Source organism: Cygnus atratus, chromosome 2 (assembly GCF_013377495.2).
Source record: "Cygnus atratus isolate AKBS03 ecotype Queensland, Australia chromosome 2, CAtr_DNAZoo_HiC_assembly, whole genome shotgun sequence".
Taxonomy (NCBI): domain Eukaryota; kingdom Metazoa; phylum Chordata; class Aves; order Anseriformes; family Anatidae; genus Cygnus; species Cygnus atratus.
This window is the reverse complement of record NC_066363.1, coordinates 12,673,849-12,691,981: the sequence shown is the minus strand read 5'-3', so window position 1 is coordinate 12,691,981 and position 18,133 is coordinate 12,673,849. Positions and strand designations below refer to the sequence as shown.

The following is an 18,133-nucleotide window of genomic DNA, read 5'->3' as shown; positions in this document are numbered from 1 at the left end:
GCGGTGGAAGTCAGGAAAGACTGTACATTAGGTTAGAAAATGGAGCACAGGGGTTATGCAGTGGACTGCTCTGAGGAGAATGAATGCATCTGAGAAAATCTCCATAAAGAATGCTGTGCTATATCTTGAAACATTCTTTGAAAAATTAACATGGAACTACCGGTATTTCGGAAAGAAATACCTCAAGCAAGTAAAAATTACTAGAGGCCCACTCTTTCCAGTATATACCTGCATCCATAAAGTTCACTTCAGAAGATTTTTAACATGCTATTTTACTCTACATGTAAGTTTTGCAGATCAGTGACATAAGACTTCTGTATACGATCAGCAGCTGAGAGGTAAGAAATTGCTCTTGTATCTAGAGATTACTTTAACATACCTCTCTGGAAGGCAGAAAACTCATCCTGATTCCTGTTTGCACTATTTGCTATTTAGAGCTTCAACCTGAATTTATAGTTACACCTTAATTAAATCTATTTTCCATTCCCAGACCTAGTTAAATATAAATATAAACCTACCAAACAAATACATAATCAATCTTTTCCTCAACTTAATCTAAAAAGCCTAAAATGCCAGTAAGTATTTGAGCTTCTCTTGAGCACTTCTGTCAAACTGGCAAGGAAACCAAGGCATTCTCTGGAGCTGAAATAAAACTTAGTGGTCCAACTGTGTGCTCTCAGATGGTACCATCTTCAACAGGTCATCTTCAGAGAAGTGATCTTTTTGTTCATTCTAAAGGTGCTAATTCAGAGCATGTCTGAATAGAAAAGTATTCGTTATTACCCTTCTTTTTTGACTAGGTCTTGGGTTATATCAGTCTGTGCTTTAGAAATCTGTGACAAAGGATTGAATAGGTGATAAACACTGCAGCTTTTTCCATAAATAAGGTTATTTCCCTCGCATGGGTACTTTTGGATCTATTTTTGCTATTTATCTATTTTTGTCTTGGGTTTGATGCGTGCGTGGTTCCTGTGACTTCAGAGAGAACGCCGCATGTGTGTCAAAGCTCAATACAGCTTTTTGTTCCATGGGCCAAACCATTTTTACAGAGTTCTGATTGTTCCCAGTTCTGAGACTTCTGTCTTTTGAATTGTTTCCTAATGCATGCCATTAATCTGGCATGATTCAGGTAAACCATCTAAATGAAGAGTTTTCATTTTATGCACAGTATTCCACTTCCAACGTAAAACTACACATAAAAGCAGACATACTGTGTCAGACAAAAGTACACCAATCCCAATTGTCTCTGCTGGCGGTCAAAAACAGATATCCAGGCAATTGTACAGTCCCAGAAGTACAGGATGTTGTCTCTCCCAGAATACATTCTGGGCCATCAGCTGAGCACAGATCAGGGATCTCTTTGCCTTCAGTAGTCTCAAAGGAATTTCTCAAACCACTAGCCCATCCACGTACTCTTTTAGCTAATGGAAACATTTAGCATCCACATCATTCTGTTGCCAGGAATTTCACGGCTTAGCTGTATCTATATGAAGAATCATTTTCCTTGATTTGAAGGTCATGCACGCTGGTTTATGTCCATGCCTCCTAGTTCTTTGAGAAAAAAAAGTAAACAACAGATCTTTGTTTGTTTTATATACCATAGGCCTTTATTTTATCCACCTAAATCATCTGCTTTGCAGACTGAAGAGTCCTAGCCTACATAGCCACTCCTCACAGGGAAACCATTTTATACCTATGATGATCTTTTTTGCCCTTTCTGAAATTCTCCCACAGCTTTTTTATTACCCTGTATATTATCTTCCAGACACAAATGCACCCTGGATTTACACAGTGGCATGCCGAAATAGTTGAGGTTAGTCTAAATCCTGGTTCACTGTGTTGCTGGGGGTGGGTCTGTGTTGAAATCAGTCAGAATCGGTCAGAACATTCCACTTACTGTTGAGTACTGTATCCTTGTACAAAGTCTAGCCTGACATGTGACTTCACTCAAGTCACATCTGCTTTAACATCACAAGAATCCTGACCCAGCAAGGTATACATGCATATTTATACAAATACATGAACAGAGTAGGAGGCAATGAAATTTTGATAACGTCTTTATACTTTTCAAATTGGCAGGCCCACAAGGCTCATACAAATCATAGAATTGGAGGATGGTAGAATAATTAAGGTTGGAAAGGACATCAGGAGTTCTTCAGTCCAACTTCCTGCTCAAGTCAGGGTCAACTGTGAGTTCAGACCAGGTTGTTCTGAGCTTTGCCCCTTTAGGTGCTGAAAATGTGCACTGGGTTACCTTCATCACACCTGACTGTCATCAAGGGTAAAAAAGATTTTCCTCACATCCAGAACTTCTCTATCTCTTTTTTTTTCTTTTTTTTTTCTTTTTTTTTTTTTTTCAGTTTATGCGTATTGGCTTTCTTGTTCTTACCATACACTGCTGCACAAATCCAACTCTTCTTCTCAAAGGCCTCCCCTAGATGCTGGAGAGCTAGTGTTAGGCCCTTGCAGAGCTCATTTTTTCCCTAAAGGTCCTGTCTCCAGGCTGACCAGGTCCATCTCTCTCAGCCTCTCTGCACACAGCAATTGTTTCAGCCCTGATTACTGCAATGGCCTCTGCTGAACCTGTTCTAGTTTCTCAGTGTCTTTCCTGGGAAACCAAAACTGGACAAGGTACCTAGATGTGGTCCAACACATGCAGAACAGAGGGAGATGATGTCTTCCCTCCTTCCTCTGGCTGTGTGCTGTTCATACATCTTGGGATGCTGCTATCCCACATTGCTGCCAGGACTCATTGCTGGCTCCTGCCCTGCTTGCTGCTACCCAGGCTCCATGGCCCTTCTCACAGAGCTGTTCCCCAACCACTAAGGCCCAAGCCTATGTCACCTATGTCCTTCCTGGCTGCAGGACTAGGCACTGGTGCTGGCTGAATTTCACATAGTTCCTGCCTGCTCTGGCTTGTTCAGGTCCCTCTGGATGGCAGCCCTGCTCTCAGGCGTATTGACTTTCTCTCCCTCCCCGTCCTCTAGTTTGGTATTGTCTGAAAACTTGATCAGAGTTGCCTCCTTACGACATTGATAAAGACATCTTTTTAAAAATTGGATAACAGTGTAGAGAAGCAGGCCTGTTGTCAGCTTCTCAGTTCACTATGGTACATTTGTTATTTTGAATATTTGTGTGAAGTAAGCTGTAAATCAATTGTTTCCATGTATTCTAATGCACCAGTTTATGTCTGCATTTACCTGTGTAGTTAATACTGTAGAAAAGACCTAAACATAGTGGTTTGGGTTCTCAATTGTGTTTTTTTATTATTATTATTTCTTTATTTTTTATTTTATTTTTTTAATAGCAATAATGCTTGCAATGCCTGTTTTCAGAATAATATACTATCCCCACAATCCTGAATGCAGGTCACTGTCTTTTGCTTTGCATCTGAGAACCACACATATAGTCTTCTCACTTTTTCTGATCCTCTCCCTGGTGACATTGAAAACAAACAACTTCCTCAGAGCACAGAGCTCGAGCCACAGCAAAAGCCTACAGCCCCATGCCTACAGCCCCATGTACAATTACTGCTTTCCTCACGGAAAATAAAGTTGCTTGTGAGCTGCACTGATTATAGACTAAAATCAAGTAATTATATTGTGAAATAACTATCTTTTATATGTAGAATGGAAAAATGAGACATGCAATGGGTGGTTGAAGGGAAAGTAAAATGTTTTACAAGATGAGTGATAATGAGAAAGGAATCCTGCCATCCCACTCTTTGCAGCATCAGCCCTTAGCAATTACAGGACTTGTTCAATAGAATTTCATCAGGAAGGAATGTGTCTGTCTATTATAAACACAGTAGCCATAGCAATGTGGATCTACTTTGAGTTATTCTACAAATTAAAGAAAGAAAGAAAGAAAGAAAGAAAGAAAGAAAGAAAGAAGAGGATTGTGACCCTAAATCTGTTCTCAGTAATACACATTCAACCCTCTTGACATTATGTAACTGAGAAAAGATTTTAGTCCAATTAATGTATTTTTTTTTCTTTCAAATGTCCTCAGTGTCTACAATAGCGCTAGTGCTCTCTCCAAGTTCGTCATTTTCTGTCAACTAATGATGAACCAGGCAAAGGGCTCTCAGCTACTTCTCAAGCACTCAACAGGTCATTAAATGCCAGGAAATGCCTGTTCTACCAGTCATTAATACTGAAATAGCAGTTTCTGTTAATAATAGATGAATATTCTCCTTCCAAAAGAAGATTGGTCTTTTTGCCACTAATGTACCAGATTGTACTAGACTTTTCCTTAATCTCATGCAATAGCTTATAGTCACAGAACAATAGAATAATTTATGTCAGTACAGACCTCTGAAGGTCACCTGGTCCAACCCATAATCAAAATGGTGATAGTTTAAAAGTTATCTTGGTTTTCTCAAGCTCATATCCTGTTGTCTTTTTAATATCTTTGAAGAAGGACATCCCAAAACATCTGTGATCAACCTGTTTCCATTGCTTAATCACTCTCACTATGACTTTCTTTTCCCTGTTTCTGGTCACAATTTCCCTTCCTTCAATGTGTGACCATTGCCCCTTGTCCTTTTTCTATACACCTCTGAGAACAGTAAGGCTCTGTCTTGTGTATAACCACACATCAGGACAGTTAAAGATAGCAATTAGAGCTTTTCCTTCTTTAGGCTGCACAAACCACACTTCCTCAGACCCTCTGCACAAGCACTCCATCCCCCTGACCACTGTGGTGTCCCTCTGCTGAACTCATTCCAACACATCACCCTGCTCCCAGTGTGGCCTTCTAAGAGTTGTATAGAGGACAAAAAACTCTTCCCTTGACCTGCTGGCTACTCTTTTGCTAAAACAGTCCAAAGTGCTGTTAGCCCTCATGGCGGCAGGGGCACAGTGTTAATTCTTGTCCAGCCAGATATTTACCAGGACACCCAGGCCCTTTTTGCAGAACCACAACCCAAACAGTCAGCTCCCAGTCTGGACTATTGCACAGGGTTGTTTCATCCCAGGTTAAGGCATTCACACTGATCTTTGTTGGACTTTGTGAATTTTGTATTTACCTGCTTCTCCAGCTGGTTGAGATCCCTTTTCTGTACTATTAACTCTTCTCCCTCTTTCGGTGCCACTTGAAAACTTGCATTTTGTCGCATCATTGAAGTCCCCAGTAAAGATTTTGAAGAGTATTACATGCTGAAGGAAAGATACCATAGTTTTCCTGTCCAGTCTTCTCCTCCCCCAATTGCCCACTCATAATCTGTCCAGGAGAATAATAAAAAAAAAAAAAAATAACAGCAAAACCCACAAGAACCCCCTGGTTCACATGTGTGTATCACTAGGTAGACTGTGCTATCACAACAACATGCATAAATGAGGAAGTTTAATTTATCTAGCTCAGCTGAAAGAGGCCATCCTCAACTCAACTCTAAATAGGGCGGAATTTACCTTTGGACAAGTTGATTGCTTCTTTTTTTTTTTTCTTTTTACTATGTTTTTGCACATTGTTCATAACAGTGGAACATGTTTTCTGTTTTGGAACATGTCGGTAAAACTATAAAGCCAGGAATAACAATAGGAGAAGGAAAGCAGCTCAGCCAAAAAGCAAGTTGTCCTTAAAAGGAGGTTAGATTCATAAATACAGACCATGTGTTAAGTGGTGAAACAAATTTAATGCTTACTGAATAGTGTCACAGATATAAAAATAGAACATGTTGCCTCACGCTTAATGGACTATAACAGATTTAGAAGAAAGTTACTAGACACTTGAGTTAGTTGAAAAGAGCTGTGTGACATAGAACACATTCACATTGCCCTGTGTTAGTAAACAATAAGCAAAAATAGTCTGTTTTTAATAAAAAGCAGCAAAGTCAAATGTGTTTTTAATATCAGGATCATGATGAACTCAGTATATTCGATCTTCTCCTCCAAGACTGAATAACATCCTACGTGGCAGAAAGGAGAATTGGTACTTTCCTAGAAAGAACAATCCCACCCCATGCATGCATTACTGACCCCAGCTCTGGAGCTTCTCTGCAAGCTGTAAGAGCACTGTCAGCATCTTACTCCACTTTGCTTAGCTAGAGTGGGTTATTTGATGACGCTTGTTATGTAGTCTCTTGGTCTTAGCCAAGATGTGTATCCTTTGCTGACTGATGTCAGTGTTGTTGTTTTGCATCAAATTCTTTTCTCTTTAACTGATATAAACTCTGACTAAAAGTCAGCTGTTTTTCAGGTTAAAATGGGAAGAAACTCACACCCACTGACTTAATTTGAGAGGTATGTACAGGATAGGGAGAAGTAAAAATTTATATCTGCCACTCAGCTTTTCCTACCACACTCAAGAATTTCTTTACAGAATGAGTCCAAACTGTATCTAATCCACTTCCTTTTCCAAAAAGATATCTAGGGAAAATCCCTACCAAAAAAAAAAACCGCTGCCTTTACAAACCCTCGTGTAGGGTAGTGTAGGAAAGATGATTATATTACAATGGTGGGAAGCATAACAATCCACTGATAGCCCTCAGAGGCTATTGTAATGTGCATAAATATTGAGGTTACCTAAAATTTGGCCAGGATTTCTTCTGCTCAGAGTCTCTGTAATGAATACTGTGTGGCTTTAATCTGGAAACCTTGTTTTGTGGGGAAAATGCAAAATGCCATTCTGTAACAGAATAAATATTTACAGCTTGTGCCCTATACTAAAAGTTAGAGGGAGAAATCTGCAGTGAACTGTTAAAAATAAAAATAAAACTTTTTTAAAAAAAAGCCTTCTGTTTAAGTAAACCTTCTGTTTTTAAGTATAGAAGTACAAATTTAGAAGAATATCCAGCAATCGATTCTGGGTATTTATTCTGTGTTAGGGACTCCATAGCTTTTCCTAAGTGTTCACAAAATAGTTCTTCAAGCAAGCTGTTATTTAGCATGTGCTTCAGTGTGTTGCTTGGTGTGAGTGATCATTTACTGTTTCTTAATGAAAAGCAGGATACAACATAAAATGTGAATAGTGTCAAGAATGAGACATATTAAAGCCTCATGCTCTGGTTTAGACCTCTCTGATACTAGTATCACACTGTGACAACTAGCACCGGTGCAAATAGGAGGAAAATTAATCTTGTCTTTTGTCCTAGGATTTTAAAGGATGGTGAAGGAACATGTGCTTGAGAAGCTATGACAACTTGCAGTGTCTTTGGTCAAAGGAAACAGGACTTGGTAAAACCAATGGTGTCCCATATTTGCTGTTTTAATTCTATTCGTTATCAGTGAAATCTACTTCATTTCCCTTTTGAAATGGGATTGTAAATCCTGAACACGTCTTTCCAAGGCTCAAAGCAGCTCTGAATCTTCAGCTGAGCTATTTTCTTCAAGAAACACTAATACAACTTGTAACCACTCATCCTGGTTCTGTGCCAGCTTACTTGGCAAATGCATGGATTTAGGCGGTTCCTTTCATCCAATTTGAAGTTTTGCCAAGGTTGGTTATTTTTATTATTAACCTTCTGTCATGCCTGCTGTACAACAGTCCAGAAACCTCTTGAGTCTTTGGCAAAAGCAGTGTGGGAGACTCTCTGGCAAAAGAATAATAAGGACTCAAAACCAATGGAATTTGAATGATTATGAAGAATAATAAAACACTAAGTGACCAGATTGCTTTTAAAATTTCCTGAAGACCCTGCTGCATCCAGCAGTGAGAATTTAGTGCTTGCTGACAAAGAAAGTATTTTGTTATTGTCAGGATGTTTCTGTGGCCATGCAGAGATGAACTTGGTTTTCACAGTAAGATGGTAGATACTATTCCCTACCCTAGTTCCAAATATCTTTTTGGCTTATGTCTAGTTACTTCTCATGTAAATCTCCCCTGCTGAAAGGCACATGAATAGGTCCCACTTTTGGTCTAAAATCCCACGATTTGTTCATGACGGATTGTTTAGTTTGGAGTTACATGAGGAGTATTTTTTAACAAAGAAATTGACAAAATATTTTGGATAAACTATGATTCCTTTGAGGAAAATGAGGCCAACCAATCTTTTGTAACAAAGCTTTATGAGGATGCATGTTAGGAACTTCCTAGCCAAGTGCAGTTCTTTATGGGTAGCCAACATCCAGTTCAGAATTTGATTTATAACCTCAAGCATTCTTCATGCAAAAAAAAATCAGATGGGCCTGCCCTAGAATTGCTTATCCTATATCCTACCCTTCGCAAACAGGCAATTCTGCTTGGCTTGAAAATCTTGAAGTCAATAGAAATATGTACTTGAGAAGCTTGGGTTGCATACAACACAGTAATCTGACCAGGACTTTCCCTCTTAATGGTCAGGATTTATGCTTTATTAGAAAAAATCAGTATAGGATGATTCAGCTTCCCGAAGCTGAAGAGCTACCTTTACCTTTAGGAATTCGAAGTCCAAATCTTGCTAATTCATAGAAATAGTCTGGGGAGTTGTATAAAAAGGGAGCATTTAAGGAGGTATTAGTCAATGCCAAGTTGAGCATCTTATTTTTTAAATTCTCTCTCCTTTTAACTTTACATCAAGCAAAGTGATGGATTAGACCTGGTGGATTAGACCTTTTCTATCTTAGGTTACATTTAAACAAGAACAATAAAATTTATAGGAAACAGCTTAATAACAACAATGTTAACCAAAAGAGGCTCTCAAAATTGACAAATGTAAGGAGTTAAAGGGAATTGATATAGGCACCCACTGCTCTCAGTCCTTTGTGTTTTTTTCTTAATATTTCTCTACCACCCCTCACCCCAAAAACAAACAAACAAACAAACAGTCCTTATGTGTGAAAGTTTCCTCACATATTTCTCACTCTCATATTCACTGTAAGATTCGGTCAACCCTTGTCACACCACTAGGAGAATGCATTAACTGACACGACAGCAGATTATGGCCATTAATAAAATTCACTGCACAACCAACCTTCCAATAAGAATGTGCCCTGTGGTGACAGGGAAACTGTCACTAGCAAGTAAAAAGGAACAGCAAATCTGCAAAATAAAACTAATACTCATCTAACCTATGTAGCCAGCAGTAATGACCTAACTAAAATGATTTAACTGAATAATACAATGTTTAACTTTTCTCAGTGAGAAAAGGAAAGCACAAAGGCAGACATGCTAAGGATTTAATTTTAGAATGCTTGCTCAAGGGAACATGATTGTTTATTATTGCTATTTATTCTTTACTCTTAGTATTACCTATGGGACTAGTAATTTACCCTTTAACACTTTCACCAAATCAAGCATCAAGTTATTTCATTTGGAGAAGGAAAAAAGGTGGTGGTGGAGGAGGAGGCAACAAACAAAGGTAGGGTAGAAATATAGAGCTCCGTATTTTTCTGTTTGTTTATGAAGACCATGGTCCTTTCATTCTATGTACACAGCCAGAACAGATATTTCACTTTCTATCAGACAAATTGAAATGGAAAGATGGAACCTATGTGACAACACTAGTTTCTGTCAAGGAGCATTTAATGTACATCAGGCTACAAAAGGTTTTAAGGAGAGATTTGAAAGAAATAAGGAGGTTTTAAAAGAAACACAAAGGTTTATTGGCCATGCAGCACTTATTGCATTAGCACTGGAAAGCCTGGACTGCTGAAGCTTGAGAAACCCAAATAAAATCAATGGGACCATTTGTATGAATTAAGCTTACATTATGTGGCACAGATACTGTACACAGCTGTATGTTCTTCATGGAGTTATTTAAGTAATCTGCTTCTGTGGTATAAAGTGACACAAATTCTGCCTAATGTTTGCGGAATAAGAGAGACCTGATCAACAGTGAAAGGGAGAAAATATCAGTGACCATGATCATATAATATTAGAGTGTACGATGGTAGAAAAGGAGGAAACGGAAAAAAAAATGGGAACAAAACATTGTGTTAGATCCTGATTTTCAGCCATAAAAGTCAACAGTGTTTTGCCATTGACCTTCACAAGCATTAAATCAGGCTGAAAGATGATTCTGTGATTCTATGACTGAAGGATGAGGAAGGATGGGGGAGGGGAAAGTGGGCCTCTTTCTCAGAATAATGTAATTCTGTGCATGTTTATTTTGGCCTTTATAGTACCTGAGTCAGTAATAGTGAAAGGCCGTAGGTGAAACAGTGATACTCTACCAAATCTCTGTCTTCACTGATCTCCAGCTATATGCAGAAAGCTTCTTTGTGCAGAAGGTGCTAACCTGCTACTGCTGCCCAAAATGGGGAAGTGACTGAGCAAGGTCTTCTCAGAAACTGTAAATATCACTCTTCAATGTGTATAAAGAATGCCTTTCTTTACCTTATTTTGCCCTTCATGATCAATTTTAGAAGTGGGTAATACCGAAATTTTTGGAAAGCAGAAGACTCCAGAGAGACAGATGTAACAGTAAGAAAAACTGCAGATAAGCCTGTGAGTCACATTTTCTGTTGATCTAAATCACTGTCTTCCCAGTTGTTTTCATCAGAGACACCATGATTTATACAGGTTGAGGATTTTGTCTTGTGTTTCCAGGAATTAAAACACAGTGGATGATTCAAAATTTCACAATAGTTCTTATGTTGTAGTTCTATTTTATTTTCTTGGGAGGAGGAGTATGGCTTTATGTATGTATTGATATATGGTTATCATTAATCGTCTTTTGGTACATGATGCATCTCTTATTAATAGATGAACTTCCCAGCTGTAAATGTCAAGATAAATTGATTGGCCAGCTGGTACTTTGGAGATACAGTATTTCTCTAAAGTATGCAAAGCTTGAAGTGGGGGAGGGGGAAAGGAAAATATTTTTGTTTTAACCAAGATTCATTGTTGCCCAGTACAAAAAGGACTGATAACAGAATTAATCTGATTAATTAATCTAGGTTAAGGAAAAAAAAAAAAAAAACATTTTCCTTTAATTGTAGATTCTGACTTACAAAACATTTCCTCTCCTCCTCCCCCCAACACACAGAGAGTAGATGTACCTTTGGTTTACTTTCCCATATTTTATAAAAAAATGCATTAGCTGAAACAGTAACAGGCAGGCTGCCATCTGCTGGCTGCTGCTCTGCGAAATAATCTCATTAGCTGAGGCAATTGCATTAACCTGAGAGAAGTGTGCTGTATGTTGACATTGATTCAGACATTTCAGAGGTTACTATTGCAAATCAAAGTACATTTGGAAAAACAGAACAATAAATCAAAATGATCAAAATCTAATCTGGATACAGTCTTTAGGATATGCCTCTATTCACACTGCAATTCAAAGGCAGACTTACGGTAGTCTCAGCAATCCTGATCAAAGAACTTTGGTTTGCCTGCTGGAAAACAGAGGACTGAACCTGACACCATGTGCCCCTAGCAGGAGTCCTCAAAACTGTTTCTTCTTCTTTAGAAGCTCAAAGGAGAAGTGATGGGGGAAGGAGAGTGGCTGGATTTCTGAAATTCTTTCTTTGTGAATCAGCAGATAGTGCTTCTGGAGATGGGAATGTTTCCTCTTGGACTGACTCCATCTCCTTTTTTGGTTCGCAAACCCTTGAGGTTAATGGTTGGGGTTGGGGAACTGGGAGCACATGGCAGTGCTTTGAATATGAAAAGAGGAATTTGCGCAATATGAGTGCATTAGTCATTTGCAGTTCACTAATTATCTGTTTTATGTTAATGCTAATGCTCCATGTAAGTAAAGTAAATTAACACCATAACATAAGAGAAGCAATTAATGAAATATATAACATTTGTAGCTATAATAAAGCTGATTTCATTCCATACACACAGAAAGTGCCTATTTAGGTCCCTAAAATAAATGAGGAGCTTGCTGAGACCTTGCTGCTCTAAGTAACACCAAGGACAGACTCACATGACATAATATTGTTGCCATGGTAACAGGGATGTGCACCAGTGGAATCATGCTCGTATATCATTAATTTAGTGCTCTGCTAAACACAAAATAATACCTCTCCTAATTATATTGTGCCTTAGATTCTTAAGAATGTAATGTCACTATAACCTAGAGCCAACAGTGTGAAATGTGAGGTGCAATGGCTATCCAAACCCACAACTCCCAGAACATAGAGCTTGTGGTACAATTTCATGGGGAGGAAATAAATAAATAAATAAATAAATAAATAAGGAAAGAAAGAAAGAAAAAAAAAAAAAAGAAAGAAAAAAAAATTAATACACATCCATAAGTCTCCCACATCCACCAGTCTCCCCTAATTGTCCTAAATATGCCACTGAGGAAGCTAATTGGACATGTGCCATTTGGCAACACCTTTACAGTCTTCCTGAGGCTCTGTGATATCAGCCACTTCCCAAAGCTCGGAGGCTCAGCTTGATTTAGAACCGCATCTGGTGCTTTTGGGAAGCACACTTGATATCAGCAATCACACTGCACACACGCAACTTCCTGAATATCACATCCATACCCAGAGTACTCATATCAGCAGCCAAAAAATGGGGGGAAAAGCTGAGTAAAAGCTATAAGTAAATTTACTGATGAGAAAACACTGCTGTTGATGAATCTACAGGATGATTTGAAGTGTTAGTAATATTATTAAGTCACCCTAGGAGAAATTGCCCTGGAGACTAATATAAAGAAAGGCTATTTTTTATGACATTGAGTGTTTCATTCAGGTGATGCATAGATTCCAGAGGATCTGCTAGATCCACAGGCTGCTCCCAATCCTGACTTCTGTCACTTAGTCTCATTCAGTCAGGTACTTCAGTGCGTGCAGTGGAAACACACCACATGGTCTTGCTGGAAGCAAAAGCACAACTTATCTCTATTAACTCACCCCTGTGAAAACACCTTCTGGATTTGGAGTCATGTTGTTTCTATACCTTGATAGTCAAGCACATCACACTGCTTTTTTCTATGCAGGTTTGCATGATCTGCTTGTTTATTTTAAATCTTGGCCTCTTACTTGCAGAAGGCAAGCAGAATTGGGCAGAATGACAGGCTAAGTTTATAACTAGTTTATTTGGATGGAAGGGAAATATCTGAGAACCTGAAACTTCCCAATATTTTTTCCTAACTCTGGGGTATGGATGACCCATTTTGCAGGACAGCAGTCAGATGTATCTCTCCTTGTAGACACCTTCTGATATTCTGATATAACATAGATGCATTTATGTTTTGTTTGATTTTCTTCTACTAGGAAGGGTGGGTTTGGAGGACTTTTCCCTGCCCTTTTCAACTTGCCCAATTTCAACTTGCCCCCCTTAATTTAAATAAGTTTATTCTTTTTTAAAAGATAGTGAATTCTTGTTTTATTACAGTATTCTTTCCTAACCTGAATTCAGTGCCAAGCCTGAGTTCACTGCATGGATCTCCTGAGGTGTAGACATAATTGCCAGTGCATTTCTTACATATATTCAAGTTCTATTTTTAGCACATTTAGCACTTTAGCATTTTAGCACATTTAAAACTCCCAGGGTTTTGTTGTTGTTGCTGATTTTTTTTTCCTGAAAAGACAAAGCAATTTGTATACAGTTTTTCTACTTATCATTCCGGTGGCATTTTTTCTTCAAACGATGACTACGGTCCCACCAAGACTCGGTGCGTGCGCCCGTTTCCCAGGGCGCGCCGCCGATTGCGAGGAACACACTGACACCCAGCGGCGCGCCCGGGAACGCGCCTCGGCCCCCGCGCACGCCGCCGGGTCCGCAGCCCCTATTAGCGCTGCTGCCCGGGTGTTTCATCCCTTGCTGCTGTGCCTTTTTCCTATATGGAAAAAAATAACAATAATAAATAAATAAATAAATAAATAAATAAATAAATAACTCGCAGACAAGCTGAAGAAAGCCAGTAGGCAAAGTCTGGGACGGTCTGTTGCTGTTATTATCTCTAGGCAACTGAAAGCATCACTTCTACAGTTGTCTGTTTAGAAATATGTTCTCTGAGACGCGGACTTGTGTCATTCGCAGCGCTATAAATAAGAGCTATATGCATGAATGGATACGAGACTGTCTCTAGACCTCTAAACGAAAATCCTCTGCTGGCAAATGTTATATAAAATTTAATGCAGCGTACTCTTGCTTTAGATGCTTCCTTCCATTGTATATAGGTTAGAAACGGCATGTGACAGAGCAAAGTAACATGTTCTGCTCTTATCCTCTTCTAAATTTGATTACACTAGCTTTTATATTATTGAGTTTTAGCAGGCACCTGATTTATAATCTGATATTAAAAGTGAAATTACTCCTGCCCTTAGTCTTAAGTAGCACTTACTTTTAGCCTCTGCTTCTTCCAGACAGGAGCCTTCTGACAGATCTGGGCTTTCAAGATGGATTTGCCTAAAATAACCTCTGATTTAATAAATCAGCAACAGGAATAATCAGCAGCAAGAATAGGACACATACTGTACTTTGGACCAGACCTTCCAATATTTGTCTAGTTCCACTGCAGTCAATAGAGATATGTGGTGCTTGTGTCTAAGCATCTGGTTGTGTATTTCTTAAGTTGGATCCTGGCTAATTTTGGCAAGAGTTGCAATGTTCAGTGTCAGTAATGTCCCCTAAACACCCTAAAATCCCTTTAAAATGCTCAGCCAGGCTGTAAGATTGTTTGTGCTAAACCTCTCATAAAATATTCTCTGGAGCCACTTTTGTCTTCTTTAAAGCCCTTGTACACTTTCAGGATGGCACAGAGAAGTGTTGTTATAGCAGATCATCTGCCCTTTATCTGTCTATGCTGGACATATGCTGAACAGCAGAGTGCTGGGTGCTCTGTGTCTTCTGGCGTCTGCTGGGTGCAATTCCTGTGCAGCAGGAAAGAAATTCAATCACTGAGAAATATATTGCAAATAGAAGAAAGCAGAATTTTATAGTCAGTTTTTCATATGTTAGAAGTGCTTCATAAGGTAGAGTTTAATAATTACTGTTTATTGCAATTGTTTAGGCAAATGTGACAGTACTAGGTACTTAGCAACAGATCAGCCACAGCATGGAGAAGCTGAACATATTTTTTTTCTGGAAGTGGGAGGTTAGACAAAATTACAGGAGACAAAGGGCCAACTGCCATAAATTTGCAAATCTTCAAATTGTGCCATCATGCATAAGCTTTGCCATGGTGTGTGCCACATTCTTCTCATTCTTTCAGTACCCAGCAAGACCCTTCAACAGTGACTTTTATCCTGGAGTCTAAAATAATTTCTGGATCTTATGTACCAAAACACTAAATTCAAAAGACATGATGACATGAACAGTGGCTTTCATTGTTTCTTGTAACATCACGATCATGCAGGGGTTGTACTAGGTTAAGTCAGTCTATGTATCCCTGAGCATTTGCTTGATGGACAAAAACTGAGTTATCCTTTACCATTTCCATTTCTATTCAGAGAACCCTCAGAATGCAGTGTGAATGCCTGGAAGAAAGACTCACCAAGCAAGCTTTGTAACAGACACTGGAGGACATCATCATCAAATTGCAAATACTGCTGTCAATAGAAAGAAAGGAAGCTCTATTTTTCAAATCACACACCCTCTACAAATTACTGCCTCAGCTGTAATTAGGAACATGCCCTTAAGTATAAATAAAACACACAATAGGAAAAAAAAGAAAAAAAAGAATTTCACTCTGACTTTTGACAGGGACACTTTGTGAGATCCCAATTAGGATTCTTTGTACTTAAACCAAAAAAATAAATCAGATCCATGCTGTTGAATACTGACTCACTGTAACAAATTAGCCACTGGGACATGAAGGTTTCCTATTGTAACCTGCTGGATATCACCATCATATTTTGCATTGCTCCATATGAAAATTATCTGCCTCTTTTCACACCCTAGCACAGATTCTTTTTTTTCCTTTCACTCTCCCTTAGCCCTTCTACATATACAGAACACCTGTTAATTGTCATTAAAATTGAATATCACTGACTCAGGACAGATCATGTCTGTCTGCTCTGTTGTGAAACATGACAGTGCTGCATGAATGACTCTCAAAGACTGCTATTCACAAATATTCTTTTTAAGCCTGTTCCAGCATCCTGTAATATCAGTGGAAGTCCTTCCTTTGATTTCAGTGGGAGTTGGGTGATATCTTTAATTCAAAAATTACGAAAGCAGCTGGAATTTGAGACAAACCCTCAGATTGAAATCTACAGATGTGTGGGATAACTTAAAACTACAGCATCTGAGGAAGGGTAACACAGGATTTTATTGTGTAGCATTTCCCCTAGGAACTTATAGTGAATTATTGAAATAAGACGTGGTTTTGAACAGCTTTACATTCAACATTTCATATTCTGAACGTTTCCAGGTCTCAAATGAAATAATATGACATTAAGCACACATGATGTCTTTTACTGGAGGGTCCTACAATGTTTTAGAAACAATAATTAAGCTTGCAAGGTATTTAAGTGCTGCTACAGATGGTCACTGAGGCACAAAGACATTTCCAAGGTCACTCAACAAATCAGCGACAGCAACAGAGCCAAACCCCAGGAGCCTCCCTTGCCCCACTGTTCAAAACACTGCAACCAAATGCAGGACCAGCATGTGCCTCTGCTCCGTGATCTCACTATTCCATGCATTTTTATTCCTTTTCCTGAAGGTTTTTTGTGAGTATTGGGTGTTTGGTTATACATAGCAGACAGGCTAATATGCTGATGTAAATTGGCTGGGTTTGATTGACTTCTGTGCACTGTATCGTGTGCAAGAGCAGCATTTGCATTTAGCTTTGATATAGAATGATGTGAAATATGACAGTTTGATGCAGTTGGCTGCAGTCATCCTCAGGCCCTGCAGGTCTAATTTAAAAGACATTGTTGCTGACTTCATTGGAGCTATGACAGTTGAAACCAGCTGAGGACCTGACCCAGAAATTTCATAACACCTTTGAAAACAGAGAAGAAGCTATAAGTTCATGTAACAGGAATGACTGGTAGATCATAAATCATATTTGGGCACTTTATACATTCAATAAGCTGTTTATTGAACTGAAGTCAAGGATTTGGTATGCAAATACACAGGATTGCTTCTTTATTCAGATGTAAATACATAAACAAACACAAACTAAGAATTAGGAGTAAATGACTCTTTGGTACTACATGTTTCTATTTGCCCAGTGAAGGAACTCTGGAACCATTTTCACAATCCCCTGCTATGAGGCAATTCTCATCACCCATAATAAATGTTTATTTTAAAACTTTAGACTCTTAGAAGGGGAATAAGCAGAGTCTGAGAGCTGACGATCTTTCCACTGACCACAGAATAGGTCAGTAGTGGAGCAGGGTTTAGACTTCAGCATTCCTCAAATCCCCTTCCCGTATTCACCCTTCTAGAGCTGAGTCTCCTAATTTTGGAGTTGACTTTTAGTGACATACCATCAAAACAAGTCATCGTTTTTTTCAGGGCGAGATAATGGGACTGGAATTTACAACTACCAGAACCTTTGCCATGTTTGATCATCAACATAAAACTCTGTCTGACTCCTATAGCCAGATTTCCTCAAACTTTGAACTTTTCCACTAAGTGTAATTGCACAGCCCAGTAACTCACCATTTCCTAGGTCAACTCATCTGAGACACTGACTAAACCCTCATTCACCTTCCATTTACAAAGAAGAAAGGGAATGTGTTTCTGAATTTATTATAATCATTACTCAGACATATATGCTTGCCTTTAAACTCAAACCAAAAACATTTAAAAATCGCTTTTAAAAAGAGAAAGACTATCAAAAAATTATGGCCTTTCACATTAATTTAGAAGCTATAAAAATACATATTTTTTCTGACTTATGACCAATATACAATATTTGGCCATGTTCTGAAGGGCAAGAGAGATTGTCTGGACAGTAACCAAAATGTTATCTTATTCTCTGACTACTTTCAAATATTAATTAGGGTAAACCTAAGCTTGTAAAATGGAATAATCATTTTAGCACTTTTATCATAACTTATGAGTATTGCATGCTAATGAACAAGAAATATCATCACTGCTATAAAGTACCTGAGGACAACTACAGTAACTTGGAACTGACTCATTTCAATGAAGATGCATAAGACAGACAAGAAAGAAAACAGAAGGCATGTGATGGTTATGTAAAAAAAAAAAAAAAAAAAAGTTCCTTTCTTGAAGATTTCCTTCTTGAAGATTTATATTCTATTAAAGTCATCATTATGTTCTTAACACCTCATTCAGAGAAAACAGGGTGATTTATTCCACTCTGAAGCCCCTTGACCTTGTTATGCTAGGA

At 38.5% G+C, this 18,133-nt stretch overlaps 2 long non-coding RNA genes across 6 annotated transcripts in view; one reads left to right on the top strand and one right to left on the bottom strand.

The window, feature by feature from the left end:
* Positions 1–11,575, bottom strand: part of LOC118256908 (uncharacterized) — a 53,528-nt gene extending 41,953 nt beyond the window's left edge. Inside the window, exons 1-2 of one of the 3 annotated variants that reach the window (XR_004781378.2) lie at positions 11,214–11,575; positions 5,030–5,223 (exon numbers count right to left, since the gene is read on the bottom strand). This is a non-coding gene — a long non-coding RNA (uncharacterized LOC118256908). The remainder of the gene's footprint in view (positions 1–5,029; positions 5,224–11,213) is intronic. The other 2 variants (XR_004781379.2, XR_004781380.2) reach the window with 2 other exon arrangements.
* Positions 1–17,898, top strand: part of LOC118256909 (uncharacterized) — an 82,875-nt gene extending 64,977 nt beyond the window's left edge. Inside the window, exons 1-3 of one of the 3 annotated variants that reach the window (XR_004781383.2) lie at positions 7,202–7,437; positions 10,284–10,365; positions 15,273–17,898. This is a non-coding gene — a long non-coding RNA (uncharacterized LOC118256909). Of the gene's footprint in view, positions 1–7,093; positions 7,176–7,201; positions 7,438–10,100; positions 10,211–10,283; positions 10,366–15,272 lie in introns of those variants that run through there. The other 2 variants (XR_004781384.2, XR_007707861.1) reach the window with 2 other exon arrangements.
* The last annotated feature ends 235 nt before the right edge of the window (positions 17,899–18,133 follow it).